Source organism: Pelophylax lessonae (assembly GCF_965119305.1).
Source record: "Pelophylax lessonae genome assembly, chromosome: 11".
Classification (NCBI taxonomy): domain Eukaryota; kingdom Metazoa; phylum Chordata; class Amphibia; order Anura; family Ranidae; genus Pelophylax; species Pelophylax lessonae.
Window position 1 is genome coordinate 97769023 of NC_138778.1, and position 17511 is coordinate 97786533.

The window sequence follows — 17511 nt, forward strand, 5'->3', positions numbered from 1 at the left end:
GTTGTCACATGAAAAGATATAAAATATTTACAAAAATATGAGGAGTGTACTCACTTTTGTCCTTAATTTCTGGGTATAGGAGCTGATCAGCTGGTCCAGCCAACTCAATGTCTGCTGCTACATGCCGAATATTCTGTACATAGGCAGAACGGCGGTCTGCCTATGTAAATAAGGCAGATTGCTGTTCTGTCAGTATGGAAGACATTGATCCTGTGTTTCTGCTAAGCATGGACAGGGATCTATGCCTTCTCTTAGTAAAAGCACCTCCTCCAGAGTGAGAAAACACTTGTTGAGCACACATTTAACCCTTTGATTGCCCCTGATGTTAACTCCTTCCCAGCCATTGTCATTAGTACAGTGACAGTACATATTTTTAACGCTGATCACTGTATTAGTGTCACTGGTTCCCTCAAAGTGTCAAAAGTGTCACTTAGGCCCCTATGTGTATTTTTTCCCAAAAAATTGCATTTGTAAGACCTCTGCTCAAATACGGTGTGACAAAGTATTGCATTTTATTCTCTAGGGTCTCTGCTATTAAAAAAAAATATATATATATATATATATATATATATATATATATATATATATATAATGTTTGGGTGTTCTAAGTAATTTTCTAGCAAAAAACTACTGATTTTAACTTGTACACAACAAGTGTCAGAAATAGGCTTGGTCTTAATTGGTTAAACGTATCTTACTTCCTGGTTTTCTTGAGGCGCTGGTGACCTAGCCAAGGCTTTACAGATGCACCCTGGGAAGGCTACATCACTAGTGCCTTCCTGAGTGGTGTTATTATCTTTTTTTTAAAACTGCAAGGTCTTAGGAAAGAATGCACGTACACAGGAGCATGATTTTTGCGCCTCATCCCACACATGTCCTGTCTTACACCCAAAAGCCTCCCTACCCCCTGTGATTTTGCACTTTTTTTCAGCAGATGCATTACAGCGCATGCGCAAAATTAAGGCGCAAAGGTCATTTAGAGCCAGCAGAGAAGATGGAAGAAAATAATGGCAGCATGGTTTTACAATCAGTGGAGGAAAAGCAAAGAGACTGGCAAAACAGAGGCAGGTCAGTACTGCTAACTTGACTAGGGTAGTTCAGATCCCACCTATTTAACCATATTACCTGGATCAGTACCAAACACCACCCCCCTTTACCTTTAAATGACAACACTAACTCAGCATTGTGATTAAATGGCTGGTTCGGCCTTTTATTAAACAAACCCATAAATAACAGAAAAACATAAAACAGTCAAACCAATCCACATCAAAGAATGGTTACAGATCCTTGATGATACCATCTCCCACAACTTTGGTGTCTGTGGTACCCTTAGGTTAGGTTCTGTCCCCAGCCGCCAAAATCCCGCCTCGGGGACTATCCTAACTGACCACAGACCCCTACCACCTTACACTACCTGGTTGGTCTAGACTGAACCAGACCAACCATAGGACGCCATACCTGAGATGGGTCCCACCATTTTATCGTTTGACACCATGTTTTGGACCCTCGTCAAGGACCCCAACTGCCAACGTCCAACCTCCTTAGCAGAACAACAGAAAACGGCATCACTAGGGCAGGCGGGAGGGACGTTTCTGCTATGATCTCCAGTCTCTCCTGCTCCTCCCCATCACCTTGTCTGCCAATAAGGTAAGAGTCATGACCTCTCATATCCCAAAAACTAATTTAACCCCCTACTGCCTGGTTTTCCTTCCACTCTGTCATGTATGTCCTATGGCCTATGCTTATCATTTCCTTCAAGCTCCCCGCATGTCTTTATTATTTTTGCTTGCTTTTACAGTTATGTAATGTAATTATGAAATTTATGAAATTTGTTTATGAATTGGGGGGCAGCTTTACAATGGTGTATTTATTTTCTAGGTTTTGCCACTTTACTTTCACAGCTTTTTGGATTTCTTTATGAATGCCTGAACAAATACTTATAAATACTGTACTATAAAAGAGAATTGAAGTACAGCGCAGTCCACATTTCTATAAGCGGACCCATAGAGAGAAGGCTGAGTGAAATAACAACTGTGCAGCTCCGTCATCTTCCTGCTTCCCTCCAGACCGGTACAAAGCTACCACAGTAATCACCTCCTATTAGATCATGTGAGCTCCAATCAGACTGGCAGAGGCATATGTTAGCATGCCAAATATATGATGATGTGCCAGTATGTGACTTCACCCTGCCCTCAAGCATGACTGAGCCATGACTGCCTTGTAATAAATCATCACATTATTTCCCCTCCAGTTTTGTGTCTTTACTTTATGTTCAGACTAATACATCTTATATCTCCTTAGATCAGTTCAGAGCCGCAAGAATAAACCTATATATAATACTAGAATGGCAGGTTTGTGCTGAGGCCTACAGAGGGACACTAAACAATACTTCTTCCAGGAATCAGTACATAATGATACAACTATTGCATACCAGACCAATTTAGATTGTAAGCTCTAATGAGTAGAGCCCTCTAAATGGATGGTATTGTAACTATGGTCTTGTCTTTAACCACTTGCCTACAGTGCACTTTCACCCCTTCCTGCCCAGGCCAATTTTCAGCTTTCAGCGCTCTCACACTTTGAATGACAATTGCGCGGTCATGCTACACTGTACGCATATTACATTTTTATAATTTTTTCACACAAATAGAGCTTTCTTTCGGTGGTATTTAATCACTGCTGGGTTTTTATTTCTTACAAAAAAAAAGAAAAAAGGCTGAAAATTTTGAAAAAAAAAAAGGTTTTTCTAATTTTCTGTGAGTACATTTTGAAAATAAATAATTTTTCTCCTTCAATGAGGTGCGCTGATGAGGCGGTGCTGATGGGCACTGATAGGCTGCACTGATGGGCACTGATGAGGTGGCACTTATGGGCACTGATGAGGTGGCACTTATGGGCACTGATGAGGAGGTACTAATATGCCGCACTGATGGGCACTGATAGGTGGCACTGACAGGCGGCACTGGTGGGCACTGAAAGGTGGCACTGATGGGCACTGAGAGGCGGAACTGACGGTCGGCAATAATGGGCACTGACGGTCAGCACTGATGGGCACTGACGGTCAGCACTGATGGGCACTGATGGGCGGCACCATCAGTGCCCACAATCAGTGCCCAGAAGTGTTGCCAGTCAGTGCCTCGATGAGAAGGCACTGATGGGCACTGACTGGCAGCACTATGGGCACTGATTTTGGGCACTGAGGGTGGGCACTGTGGGCACTGATTGGCACTTGATTTCACATTTGTGTAATCAGGGCACTGATGAGCAGTACCCTGATTACATGTCTTTGTCTCCTCTATGAGGAGGAGCCGCTGATCAGCTCTCCTTGTCTCACATTCTGACAGTGTGAGACGAGGAGAGCCGAATAACAGCACTTCCTCATTTACATGTGACCAGCTGTGATTGGACACAGCTGATCACATGGGTAAAGAGTCATGTCACTGACTGTATACCGAGATGGGGGTCGCGCCTTGTTCTAGCAACACAGCGCGGCCATGATCGCCGCTCTTCGTGCCCCCCGCGGCGCGTGAGAGAGGCAGTTCTGGGGCGCTGTCATATGACGGCGCCCCAGAACAATAGATGCACCGCTCCACCGTCATATGGGTAGCATGTGGTTCATTTTGAAAATAACTGTGCAAACAGTTGGTACTATATAAATCCTGTATAATAACAATATTTATTATAGGACATTGGTTTTCTGGACATTATGCTGCTAAGAATTTCTATCTCTTGCCCCATTTTGCACTGAAAATCTGTAACCATCCCTCATTACCTACAGTATATAGACTGTAAAAATGAACTCTAGGATAAGAAAATATTGACTAAATACAACAGGCATGTGTATTCTTATTTGAATCATGGTGTGCTTTGTGTATTTCTTCCAGATTAGTGCAGCAATCCAGTCGGAAACGTTTCCTATGTGTAGAAGCTTCCTATAATAAAGACCAGTCACTGATGCTCTCTCTTCGTGTGCAGGGTGAGTGGTCTTGCCTCCGCCCCCTCCTGTAGGTTTTTGCAGGTAGCTTATGGTGGGTAGGACCTGCTGGGTCCCTCCCACATCACTATGTGCGGTACAGTGGTGATGTCAGTGCTACATTTACAATGTAATATCTGGGCTTGCAAAGACATTTAGTGTATACAAAGTGGATTTATATCCTTTGTGGCAATTGAGAAAAATATATTACAAGCTTACAGCTTTAAGGTGATAATGTAGAATGGAGAATTTCCTATAAAACAGATGGCCCATTCCAGCAGCCTCTTACCCCATGTTTCTTCCCCATTAACATGAATAGTGCCTGGTTATTTCACGTATGGGGCTTATTCACATTTAGATACATACAGTATCTCACAAAAGTGAGTACACCCCTCACATTTTTGTAAATATTTTATTCTATCTTTCCATGTGACAACACTGAAGAAATGACACTTTGCTACAATGTAAAGTAGTGAGTGTACAGCTTGTATAACAGTGTACATTTGCTGTCCCCTCAAAAAAACTCAACACACAGCCATTAATGTCTAAACCGCTGGCAACAAAAGTGAGTACACTCTAAGTGACAATGTCCAATTTGGGCCCAAAGTGTCAATATTTTGAGTGGCCACCATTATTTTCCAGCACTGCCTTAACCCTCTTGGGCATGGATTTCACCAGAGCTTCACAGGTTGCCACTGGAGTCCTCTTCCACTCCTCCATAATGACATCATGGAGCTGGTGGGTATTAGAGACCTTGTGCTCCTCCACCTTCCGTTTGAGGATGCCCCACAGATGCTCAATAGCAGGGCTGGCCCAAGACATTGTGCTGCCTGGGTCAGAGAATGAAATGCTGCCCCCCCCCCCAAAAACAAAATTCACGCCCTCCAAGAGGCCCCAACATTCTATAGGACTATGAAAACATTTAGATGAGTGTGAGTGTGTACGGAGTGACAGCAGGAGCAGGACAGAGCAGTAGAGACTAGGCAGATGAGTGCACCAGGCTTTCTACTGTCTATAGTGTCCTGCAGTGCTGTGGGCATGGTACAGGAGAATGCAGAGGCTGCGGGCATGGTACAGGAGAATGCAGGGTGGCGGGCATGGCACAGGAGAATGCAGGCCTGCGGGCATGGTACAGGAGAATGCGGGGCTGCTGGCATGGTACAGGAGAATGTAGGGCTGCAGGCAGGGTACAGGAGAATGCAGGGCTGTGGGCATGGTACATGAGAATGCAGGGCTGCGGGCATGGTACAGGAGAATGTAGGGCTGCGGGCATGGTACAGGAGAATGCAGGGCTGCAGGCAGGGTACAGGAGAATGCGGGGCTGTGGGCATGGTACAGGAGAATGCAGGGCTGCGGGCATGGTACAGGAGAATGCAGGGCTGCGGGCATGGTGCATGAGAATGCAGGGCTGCGGGCATGGTACAGGAGAATACAGTGCTGCGGGCATGGTACAGGAGAATGTGGGGCTGCAGGCATGGTACAGGAGAATGCAGGGCTGCGGGCATGGTACAGGAGAATGCGGGGCTGCGGGCATGGTACAGGAGAATGCGGGGCTGCGGGTATGGTGCAGGAGAATGCGGGGCTGCGGGCATGGTACAGGAGAATGTAGGGCTGTGGGCATGGTACAGGAGAATGTGGGGCTGTGGACATGATACAGGAGAATGCGGGGTTGCGGGCACGGTACAGGAGAATGCGGGGCTGCGGGCACGGTACAGTAGAATACAGTGCTGCAGGCATGGTACAGAAGAATGTAGGGCTGTTGGCATGGTACAGGAGAATGCGGGGCTGCGGGCATGATACAGGAGAATGCGGGGCTGCGGGCATGGTACAGGGGAATGCGGGGTGTAGGCATGGTACAGGAGAATGCAGGGTGCGGCATGGTGCATGAGAATGCAGGGCTGTGGGCATGGTGCAAGAGAATGCAGTATTGCGGGCATGGTAGAGGAGAATGCGGGTCTGCGGGCATACTACAGGAGATGCAGTGTTGTGGGCATGTACCATGCCCGCAGCACTGCATCTTCTGTAGTATGCCTGCAGCCCTGCATAATGGCAGGTAGTGTGGCTGTGTGTGGAGCAGTCTCATTTACCTGTTCCAAAAGGGCGCCTTAGGATTTAAAAATGGCGCCGTCCGGCACCAAAAAAAAAAGGACCGCGGCCGGCCGGCCTGACATGCACACTGCGCATGCGCCCGCCACCGATCGGAAAAGCCCGAAAATGTTCGGCTATTCCCAGTGGCGTAGCGTGGGTTGTCAGCGCCCGGGGCAAGGTAAGTAATTTGCGCCCCTTACACAAATCTACACAGACCACTACACTGACAACTACACTGACCTAGCTGACCACTACAGAGACACATACACTGACCTATCTTATTCCTACACTGACCTACCTTATTCCTACACTGACCTACCTTATTCCTGCACTGACCTACCTTATTCCTGCACTAACCAACCTGATCACTACACAAACCTACCTGACAATTACACTGACCCCTACACTGACCTACCTGTTTCCTGCACTAACCTACCTGATCAGTTTACTGACACCTACAGAGACCTATCTGACCACTATAGAGACTTACCTGATTCCTATACTAACCTACCTGATTACTATACTGACCTACCTTATTACTACACTGACCCCCTACACTGACATTCCTGATTCCTACACTGACCTACCTGACACCCTCACTGACCCCTACACTTACACCCCTACACTGACCCCCCCCCCCCCCACCACCACACACTGACCCCTTTACTGACCCATTCACTGACACCTACACTGACACCTACACTGACACCTACACTGGCCCCCTTCTTCCCTGCCCCTCCTTCACTAACCCCCCTAGACTGAACCCCCCCCCCTACACTGACCCCTTCACTGACACCTACACTGACACATACACTGGCCCCCCTTCACTGACCCTTCTTCACTTACACCTACACTGACCCCTACACTGACATTCCTGATTCCTACACTGACCTACCTGACACCTTCACTGACCCCTACACTTACACCCCTACACTGACCCCCCACACTGACCCCTTCACTGATACCTACACTGACACCTACACTGACCCCTCTTCACTGACCCTTCTTCCCTGCCCCTCCATCTCTGCTTCTCCTTCCCTGACCCCCCTAGACTGAACCCCCCTACACTGACCCCTTCACTGACACCTACACTGACACATACACTGTCCCCCCTTCATTGACCCTTATTCTCTGCCCCCTAGACTGACCCCTAGACTGACCTTTAGACTGACCTCCCTCCTACACTGACCCCCCTACACTAACCTCCCCTACACTGATACCTACACTGACCCCCCCTACATTTACCCCCCATTCCCTGAACCCTTACACTGACCCCCCTACATTGACCCCTTCACTGACCCCCCCTTCACTGACACCTACACTGCCCCCCCCCCACATTGACACCTACACTGACCCCGCCTACATTGACCCCCCTTCACTAAACCCTTACACTGACCCCCCCTACATTGACCCCTCCACTGACCCCTTTACTGACTCCCCTACATTGAGCCCTTCACTGACCCCCTCCACTGACCCCTTTACTGACTCCCCTACACTGACCCCCCCCCCACATTGACACCTACACAGACCCCCCCCCCCCCACATTGACACCTACACTGACCCCCCTTCACTAACCCCCCCCCCCCCCTACTGATACCTACACTGACCCCCCTTCACTGACCCACCTCCCACTGACACCTACACTGACCTCCCCTACAGTTCAACTTTCACTTTACTGCAGTCAGTGCTCTCCAGTCCAGGCTGCTCCCCCCCCCCCCTCCCTAGATGCCTTGTGTGTCTGTCAGTCCAGAAAAACATCTCTCATGGTCTCACCTCACCTCTCACAGCTCTCTCTTCAGTACTCTTCACGCTGTGCTGGCTGAGTGCCACAACTGGAGATGAATGATTCCTGTGACAGTACCGGGCGGCTGAGTGAAAAGAAGGCTGCTGATTCGCTGAGCTGACTGAGCTGTGCAGAACACGCCGCCGACAGGCGGGGCTTGGCTTGCAACGCTATGCCAATGGGCAGGGGAGGCACAGTCCAGCTCCGCCCCGGCTCGACCCGCAATTTCCAGCCATAGGGTGCCCGCCGGCTATCTCCCAGCCTAAAGATGGCGGCAGCCGCAAACAGTGTTGACACAGTGTTAGTAATATATATAATGTCAGACAGAGTAAAAACTGCAGGATGCGCCCCCCCAGATGTTGCGCCCGGTGCGGCCGGCCCCCCCTGCACCCCCCACGCTACGCCACTGGCTATTCCCGGAAATAGCCGAACGTTTACGGGCTTTTCCAAGTGGCGACGCATGCGCAGTGTGCATGTCAGGCCGGCCATGGACCTTTTTTTTTTTGGAAAAGCCGAAGAAGAGAAGAGGCGGCCGGGGGGCCGCCCCTCTCTAAGTGCCGCCTAGGTCCCATGGTCCCACCGGGACCCATGGTAGGGCCGGCCCTGGGGGGAAGATGGATGGGAGTAGTAGTGTATGAGGAGATGTGAGTAGTGGGAGGGGGGAGACAAAGTGAGTAGTAGTGTGTGAGGGGGGGGTGGAGATATGAGGGGAGTAGTAATTGAGGGGGGCACGATGGGACTAGTAGTGGCACATGGGGGGCACGATGGGACTAGTAGTGGAACATGGGGGGCATGATGGGACTAGTAGTGGAACATGGGGGGGCACGATGGGACTAGTAGTGGAACATGGGGGGCATGATGGGACTAGTAGTGGAACATGGGGGGCACAATGGGACTAGTAGTGGAACATGGGGGGCATGATGGGACTAGTAGTGGAACATGGGGGGCATGATGGGACTAGTAGTGGAACATGGGGGGCATAATGGGACTAGTAGTGGAACATGGGGGGCATGATGGGACTAGTAGTGGAACATGGGGGGGCATGATGGGACTAGTAGTGGGGGGTATGATGGGAGTAGTAGTGGAACGGGGGGTATGATGGGAGTAGTAGCGGGGGGTAGGATATGAGTAGTGGTGGGGAGGTATAATGGGAGTAGTTGTGGGGGGTATGATGGGAGTAGTGGTCGGTACCTCCTCCTCGCCCCCCGGTAGGTGGAGCCTCTTCCTGGCACTCCGGTCGGGTCGGGGGATCTCCCGGCGGCTCCTCTTCTTCCCACTCGGTCCCCGGGGTGATGGGGGGAGGGGGTTCCGGTCTCGGTGGGTCTCTCCGGGGTCCTCAGCAGCTCTTCCAGCTTGTGGCTCCGGGTGACGGTTCGGACCTTCCCCCGCTTCCCCTCCAGGGGCGCCGCCCGCTTCCACTGCCCGAAGAACTGAGTGACCAGAGTCTGCGCCATTCTGTACCGATCACATGTTTGGCTATTCCCGGAAAAAGCCGAACGTTTGCTTTTCCGAGGGCATGCGCACTTGCGCAGTGTGCCTGTCAGGCCGGCCGCGGACCTTTTTTTTTTTTTGGAAAAGCCGAAGAAGAGAAGAGGCGGCCGGGGGCCACCCCTCTCTAAATGCCGCCTGGGTCCCATGGTCCCACCAGGACCCATGGTAGGGCCGGCCCTGCTCAATAGGGTTTAGGTCTGGAGACATACTTGGCCAGTCCATCACCTTTACTCTCAGCTTATTTAGCAAGGCAGTGGTCGTCTTGGAGGTGTGTTTGGGGTGGTTATCATGTTAAAATACTGCCCTGCAGTCCAGTCTCCGAAGAGAGGGGATCATGCTCTGCTTCAGTATGTCAAAGTACATGTTGGCATTTATAGTTCCCTCAATGAACTGTAGCTCCCCAGTCCCGGCAGCACTCATGCAGCTCCAGACCATGACACTCCCACCACCATGCTGGACTGTAGGCAAGACACACTTGTCTTTGTACTCCTCACCTGGTTGCCTCCACACACGCTTGACACCATCTGAACCAAATAAGTTTATCTTGGTCTCATCAGACCACAGGACGTGGTTCCACTTCCAGTAATCTATGTCCTTGGTCTGCTTGTCTTCAGCAAACTGTTTGCAGGCTTTCTTGTGCATAATCTTTAGAAGAGGCTTTCTTCTGGGACGACAGCCATGCAGACCAATTTGATGCAGTGTGCGGCGTATGGTCTGAGCACTGATAGGCTGACCCCCCCCCCCCCTCCCTTCAACCTCTGTAGCAATGCTGTCAGCACTTATACGTCTATTTCCCAAAGATAACCTCTGGAGAGGATGCTGCCTAGGGAGTGGGAGCAGTATCTGACAAGAGTGAGTGCACCCCTCACATTTTTGTATATATTTTATTATACCTTTTCATGTGACAACACAGAAGAAATGACGCTTTGCTACAATGTAAAGTAGTGAGTGTACAGTACAGCTTGTATAACAGTGTAAATTTGCTGTCCCCTCAAAATAACTCAACGCACAGCCATTGATGTTTAAACCACCACTGGCAACAAAAGTGAGTACACCCCTAAGTCAAAATGTTCAAATTGGACCTAAAGTGTCAATATCTTGTGTGGCCACCATTATTTTCTAGCACTGCCTTAACCCTCTTGGACACCAGAGCTTTACAGGTTGCCACTGGAGTCCATTTCCCTCTGGGTGATCTCTGTACATTGCAAGGATTTTAACAAACTTTGTTGCAGATTCCTACTTTTTGTTATTCTGAAGAAATCATTGTTTGTTCCTCTGTTCTCCTGTGCTCAGTGTGTCAAATGGGAGTGGTTTCTTAATTACCTGTCAGCTGTGCAGCTGCAGGGCTCTAATAAGGAAAGCTGCTGGGCCTGCATCCCTTTAGATGTGTTCCTATTGGGAGTATCTCACCAAAAATGACATTTTTGTTGCATGGGATGCCAGAAATCTGACTTGTATCTAAAGCCTCGTACACAAGCAAGGATTATCGGCCGACCGATCGTCCGACTTTTGTCCAGACTGGTGTTTTGTTGGTTGGAATGTGCTCTAGACTGCACACAAATTTTCTCGGCCAACAAAAATCTACTTCAGAAGTGATGTCATGTGCTGGTTTACTTTCCGTGTGTTTTTTCTTCTCTGAGCATGCCCAGTCTTGCTCATCAGATTTTTGTCTGCCGAAATCTGTACTGACTGATGGAAAATCGGCCGTTGTGTTGACGGCCAACAAAAATTTTATAGCCTGCACACCAGATTTTTTTTGGGCCGAAAAGTCGGAGTCGGTTGTCGGAAGCATCATACTAACAAGCCGAAAATCGGCAGATCAGTCGTTGGCCAAAAATTCACGGCCAATAATCGATGCGTGTGTACGAGGCATTAGGCAGACTTCTGGGAAAATTGGTGAACTGGGGTGTGGTCAGTGCACATGCTGTGTACAGAACACCTGCAGGTAGCCATATTGCATTGCAGCTGTTGTAATTTTCTGAAAATGCAGATTGAAAAGGAAAGGTAATTCCATTCAATTACAATTAGATTTGTGTTACAATTGTATAGGCTATATACATTTTTTTTTTATTTGCTATTTTTTCCCCCACAAAAGTGGAGTTACCCTTTAAGTTCACAGTTAAAAAAAGAAGGTCATATTGTGTTTTTTCACAATGCAGCACATTCCGAAGCAATGCAACTCATTGCTACATGCTTGAAGTTTAGAGAAAAAAAAAAAAATAAGAATTAAAAAAGCATTGCAATTTGTGTTAGCAACCATTGGAGCTCTGTGCTAGTTGAACTGCACACTGTACTCTGGTGTGAATGGACCCTGTGGGGTTGATTTACTAAAGGAAAATAGACTGTGCACTTTGCAAAGTGGAGTTGCACTCCGCAAGTGCAGTTGTTCCAGAGCTTAGTAAATGAGGCAAAGCTCCACTTTGCAAATAATTAATCACATGCAATGATAAATTAAAAAAAAAAAAACAGCATTTTTGCTTGCACATGATTGGATAATGGAAGTCAGCAGAGCTTCTGCTCATTTACTAAGTTTTGGAGCAACTGCACTTGCAGACAAGACATAGCAGTAGTCCGAAAAGCACCAGGGATGAGCTCATACTATTCTGAATCGCCTGAGCTTCAGAGATGTATAGTAACTAAGTAGAACTACTTCACTACTGTACTTAAGTACCGAAAGGCGGTATCTGTACTTTCCTAGAGTAGAATTTTTTTCTCCTACTTCCACTTTTACTTCACTACATTTTTTCGATGATTTCAATACTTCTACTCCAATATTTTTTTTTGTGCTGCATAGTTACTCGTTACTATTATAAAAATTACCACTGCCAGAACAGTAGATGGCAGGTTTCATGAAGCTCAAAACATGTGTATTATCAGCGCATACGAAAATAAATGCTACTGTATGTATAAATAAAACTGCATTTGAAATAATAAAAAACAATATGATGTTCAAACTTTTGACTTCTTTCTTTAATAACTACATAACACAGTACTTGTACTTTTACTTTCAGTACTTGAGTAGCAATTTTTTTTTCAAAACCACTGGTACTTTTACTTTCAGTACTTGAATAGCAAAATGTTTAAAAAAACTACATGTAGTACTTAAGTACAAAAAATGTTGAATACTTTAGTACTTCTACTCAAGTCACTTTTTGATCGAGCACTTCCACTTCTACTCAAGTCACTTTTTGATCGAGCACTTGTACTTTTACTCAAGTATGGGTTTCGAGTACTTTATACAACTCTGCTGAGCTTATCCCACCAGCTGTCACTACAGATCGCCAATCAAAAGTGGCCAAAGCATTCCCCGCCCTGCAGCCACACGTATACATGCTCATTGTAAATGTGCAGTTGCAGGACAGGAAATGCCTCGGCGACTTATGTTGGCGATCCGCAGTGACAGCTTCCTGGTGATATAGCTCATGTGGATTTGAACTAATATCCGAACATGCCTAAACTCATCCCTAAAAAGCAATCGGGTGTTAAATTTATATTCCAGACTCCGAACTTGGAGTTTATTTTTGCACATTTGCTTGCATATGAATAGAATATTGCATGTAAGGCTTAGCAAATACACTGCAACCATAAATTAAGTCAATTAAGAACCTCATAATTAGGATGTTTTTTATTTTGGTAACCGCTTAAAACACATACAAATATTAGTGTAGTACTGTTCAGTTGCGTAACGAGGAAACTGTATGTTCTAAACTGACACTATGTCAACAGTTTTATCATTCCTAATTTTAAATTAGTAAATTATTATTTATTTGAATGCTCATTTTGAGCTGCGGTCAAGTTAGATACTTTGAATGCCAATATCAGGTTTAATTCCAGAGCAGACCACACACATACCTCCCAACTTTCTGAGATGAGAAGGAGTGACACCCAGGGCCGCTGTTACAAATGATGGGGCCCCATACAGCCCACCTGATGGGGCCCCCTTCAACCAAACCCTTGACGCCATCCATGGCCCCGCCCCCTGATCCCGACTCGAAACGGAATGCAGCCTTGTTGCTGTTTATATAAATGCCAACGTGTGCGTTCCCAATTGCGCATAAGCATAAAGTAGTGGGGGCAGTTTCAATTTATTTTAAATTGTATTTTTATTAATTTTATTACAAATTTTATTACAAAGAAAAAAATCGTACACTGTATCTTTACATTTTTTTTTCTTTTTTGCTATCACAAGGGATGAACAACATCACTTGTGATAGCATGAGCCATGACAGGTACTCTTTATGGAGAGATCTGGGGTCTTTTAGACCCCATATTTGTCCAAAGCATCTGATCAAACCAAGATCAGTTTGATCAGATGCTTGTTCAAACCGGTAATGGCTACATGAGACTGAAACTGGAAGTGATAAAATCCTTGTCGCTTCATGCCACACAGTGAGAGGAACGAAATCTGCCCCTCTCACTGTGTCTCAGGAACTGGATGCTACTGTTTGCATCCTAAAGGCGGCAAAGGCAGGAATTCCACTGCCTGTAAAAGTAATCCAATGGCTTCTTAGCCACTAGGATTACTTTTACTGTGTGCAGAATCACTGAGGCTAAAAAAAAAAAAAAATGATATCTTGATCATTGCTGTAGTAATGACCAAGATATCACCCTTCCAACCCAGTGACATACTGGTATGTAGGGGATTGGTTTAGGGGCAGTAAAAATGCAGCTCTGCTGCACATGTTTACTGCTCCCCCAACTGAAGTGTAAAGTAGCATCTCACTGTGTCCTATGATCATCACACAGGCAGGACAATAAGCAGGGGCTCTATCATGGCTCTGTGTCACATGGCTGTTGGGTGCTGACTTTGTTATGGCTGTGCTGTTTTACAGTCTGTAAAACTCAGTACAGCCAACAGCCATAAGTTGACAAAGTCATCACCCAACAGCCGTGTGACACAGAGACTTGATAGAGCCCCTGCTTTTTGTGCTGCTAATGATAACCTGATGTGCTGTGATATACAGTAATAGGACACAGTGAGGATTATTTCCTCTATTCTCCACTCACAGTGTCCATTGCAGCTGCACTCTCCTCCTGCTGTTGCCTGACAGCCGCTCAACTGCTTCACATCTCCTGAGGACAGCAGCCGGGAGCCGAACGGAGAACAGTAATATCACTGGCCAGGACAGCCGGCCGGGACTATTTGAATAGTGGGGCGGCATGATGTACTTGCGTCCCGAAAATAAAGAAATAGTCCCTCCTGGGCCCCTCTGTAGACCTGATGGGGCCCAGGAAAATTATATAACACCACCCCATAGGCAAGTAGAAGTAGGAGAGGAGTTTAGAAAGCAATTTTCTTTTAAAAATGCAGTAACGAACTGTAATGTGGCCGGGCCCCCTCTGTGTAGCTGATGGGGGGGGGGGGGGGCGGTACAACAGGGCCGGTTGTACTGCCCTATCAGTGGCCCTGGTGACACCTTCTAGCACAATGCATGTAGGCAATGGACACACCCTTGCCATGTCCTCAGTTATGCAGACCATTACATAGTTACGTAGTTATTCAGGTTAAAAAAGGACTTAAATCCATCTAGTTCCACCAATAGAAAAATAAATAAATGTGGGTGGCACAGTAGCTAAGTGGTTAACACTTCCACCTAGCAGCACTCGGTTTGAATTCTACTCATGGCACTACTTGCTTGGAGTCTGCATGTTCTCCCTGTAACTTCATGGGTTTCCTCCCACACTCCAAAGATATGCTGGTTGGCTCTTGTCTAAATTGGCCTAGTATGTGCATGTATGAATGTGAGTTATGCTGGCCATAGATGGTTTAAATCTCGACCAGTTCAGCAAGGGCTGGCCTAGATTCAAACCATCTATGGGCAGGCTAATTGTACCCAAGTCCATCGACTGACAACCAGAGTTCCAAATTTTCACATGAAATTATGGCCAGCAGCTTTAGCCACTGGCAATAATCACTGTGTTCTCCCAGCAGGGACACCCCCACCGGGAGAACACAATAGTTCCATGTAAGGGATTCCAAAATGAACACTGACTGCATTGATGGAGGAATCAATCGATTTTGAACCATCTATGGCCGACTTTTGGGACCTTAGATTGTTAGGGCAAGGACTGATGTGAAAGTACAATATATGTGTAAATTTGTCATGCTATATAAGTACCTGTAATAAATAAATACAGTAACTAGGAAACCTCAATATACACAATCCTATATCCACAGTTGATCAAGTGGAAGAAAAAAACACAATAAAGCATGGTCCAAATTTCTCAGACAAAGGAAAAAATTCCTTCCTTAACCCCCAGAAGGCAATTGGATATTCCCTGGATCAACAATCTCTGGTTACTACCTTTAGGGTGTTACTTAACACAGGACCCTGCATTCACTATATCTCCCACAGTACACAGAACATGGACATGTAATAGTTTTAGTAAACACTTTCCTCCTCCCAGATTTACAATACTGCCATCCACAGGTGCCCCAGTGCTCCTTCATCCATAGTGGGGGCACTCTAATACAGGAGGTGTGTTACTGGCCAGATCAGCAGGTAATATCAGAAAGGAAAAATACCAAAAAAAGAAAACAAATGCAGCCACCACATCTAATGATTGGTAAGCTGCAATGTATTACATTTTTGGTTTTGGGATTAACACCACTTTAATTCCAGTGAGGTGCATGCCACCTCATGAACTCAATTCTTTAATTTACTGTTTACATTTTTACTGGGTATTAGGAGCATAACTACCACTATGTTGTCGGCGTTCCCACACTGGACCCTCTGGTCTCAGCCCGAGGCTGCGGAGTCGCATTCGCAGCTGTGCCCCCCCCCCCTTCATTTCTCTTGTCCAATCACAGAGTGCTTTTTATTAAGTGAGTTCATTCACAGAATACATAGGCTTCTGTACACGGACAGTGGAGAGGAGGGGTGGGCAGAGATGCTGTGTATGTGGGAACTTAGCATCTCTCCTGCCAGAGCCCCTGTAATGTAAGCACTTAAAGGGGAACTCCACCCAAAAGGGGAAGCTCTGCTTATCAGCCTCCTCCCCCTCTCTGGTGCCACATTTGGCACCTTTCGGGGGGAGAGGAGAAAAGGCACCTGGTTTTTGACAGGTACCCACTCCCACTTCTGGGTAATCTCTCCAAGGCCCCCCACCTCCTTCCCCCGCCGCTGGGCAATTCACAAAGCGCAGCGCACTTCGCACATGCACAGTAGGGAACCGGCTTTGAAGGGACAGGGCTTTACTGCCAGTTTCCCTTACAGGCAATAACGGTGGCAGCTCTCGAGAGCCGATGGAAACATCGGCTGGGGTGCCAACATCGCTGGATTCCAGGATAGGTAAGTGTCCTTATATTAAAAGTTCAAATTTTTTTCATGGGGGGGCTTTGACTTCCTCTTCAAAGTCTTACCCCCTTCATGACCAGGCCATTTTTTGCTATTCAGCAGTGCGCTATTTTAACTGACAATTGCACGGTCATGCAACACTGTACCAACATGAAATTAATCTCATTCCTTTACACACACATAGAGCTTTCTTTTGGTGGTATTTGATCAAAACTGGGTTTTCTCTTTTTTGCACTAAACAAAAAATTAAAAAAAGCTGAACAATTTGAAAAAACAAAACAAAACATATTTTTACTTTGTTATAACATATCCAATTAAAAAAATATAAAAATCTAATTTCTCCATTTGGGCCAAAATCCCAGATAAGTGTATATTAATTGGTTTGCGTGCAAGTTAAAGCATCTACACATGATGGTATATATACTGGAATTTTTTTTTTTTAATACTACTAATGGTGGAGATCAGTTACTTACAGTGGGTATAAAAAAGAATCCCCCCTCTTTAAATTAATCAAATTTTGTTGCTTTGCAGTCTGAAGTGAAGACACGCTGTTTTTGTTTTATCCAGCTGTATTTAGTCAGTGCACCTTTTAACATACAAATAAAAGATAATATAACACCAACATGTCAGAAAACATATATAAAACATTCAAAAACAGAATCACTTAGTTGGAAAAAGGATCAACCCCCTTCTGAAAATGACTTGTAAACTCAATTAGGTGTAGCTAATCACCTTCTCAATGGCACACAAAGCCATTTGACTTTAAACGGTGATCAGCTGTGGTCATTTTGACTAGCTTAGCATGAAAAAGAGCTTTCCTGGAGCATTTCAGTCTCTGGTAGTGCAGCTGAAGCAAACAATTAACTAGGAGTGGCAAA

General features: G+C 46.4%; 1 long non-coding RNA gene across 1 annotated transcript in view; it reads left to right on the forward strand.

The window, feature by feature from the left end:
* Nucleotides 1–5451, forward strand: part of LOC309566786 — a 1174540-nt gene extending 1169089 nt beyond the window's left edge. The window contains exons 2-3 of the long non-coding RNA XR_014225899.1: nucleotides 5033–5061; nucleotides 5264–5451. This is a non-coding gene — a long non-coding RNA (uncharacterized lncRNA). The remainder of the gene's footprint in view (nucleotides 1–5032; nucleotides 5062–5263) is intronic.
* The last annotated feature ends 12060 nt before the right edge of the window (nucleotides 5452–17511 follow it).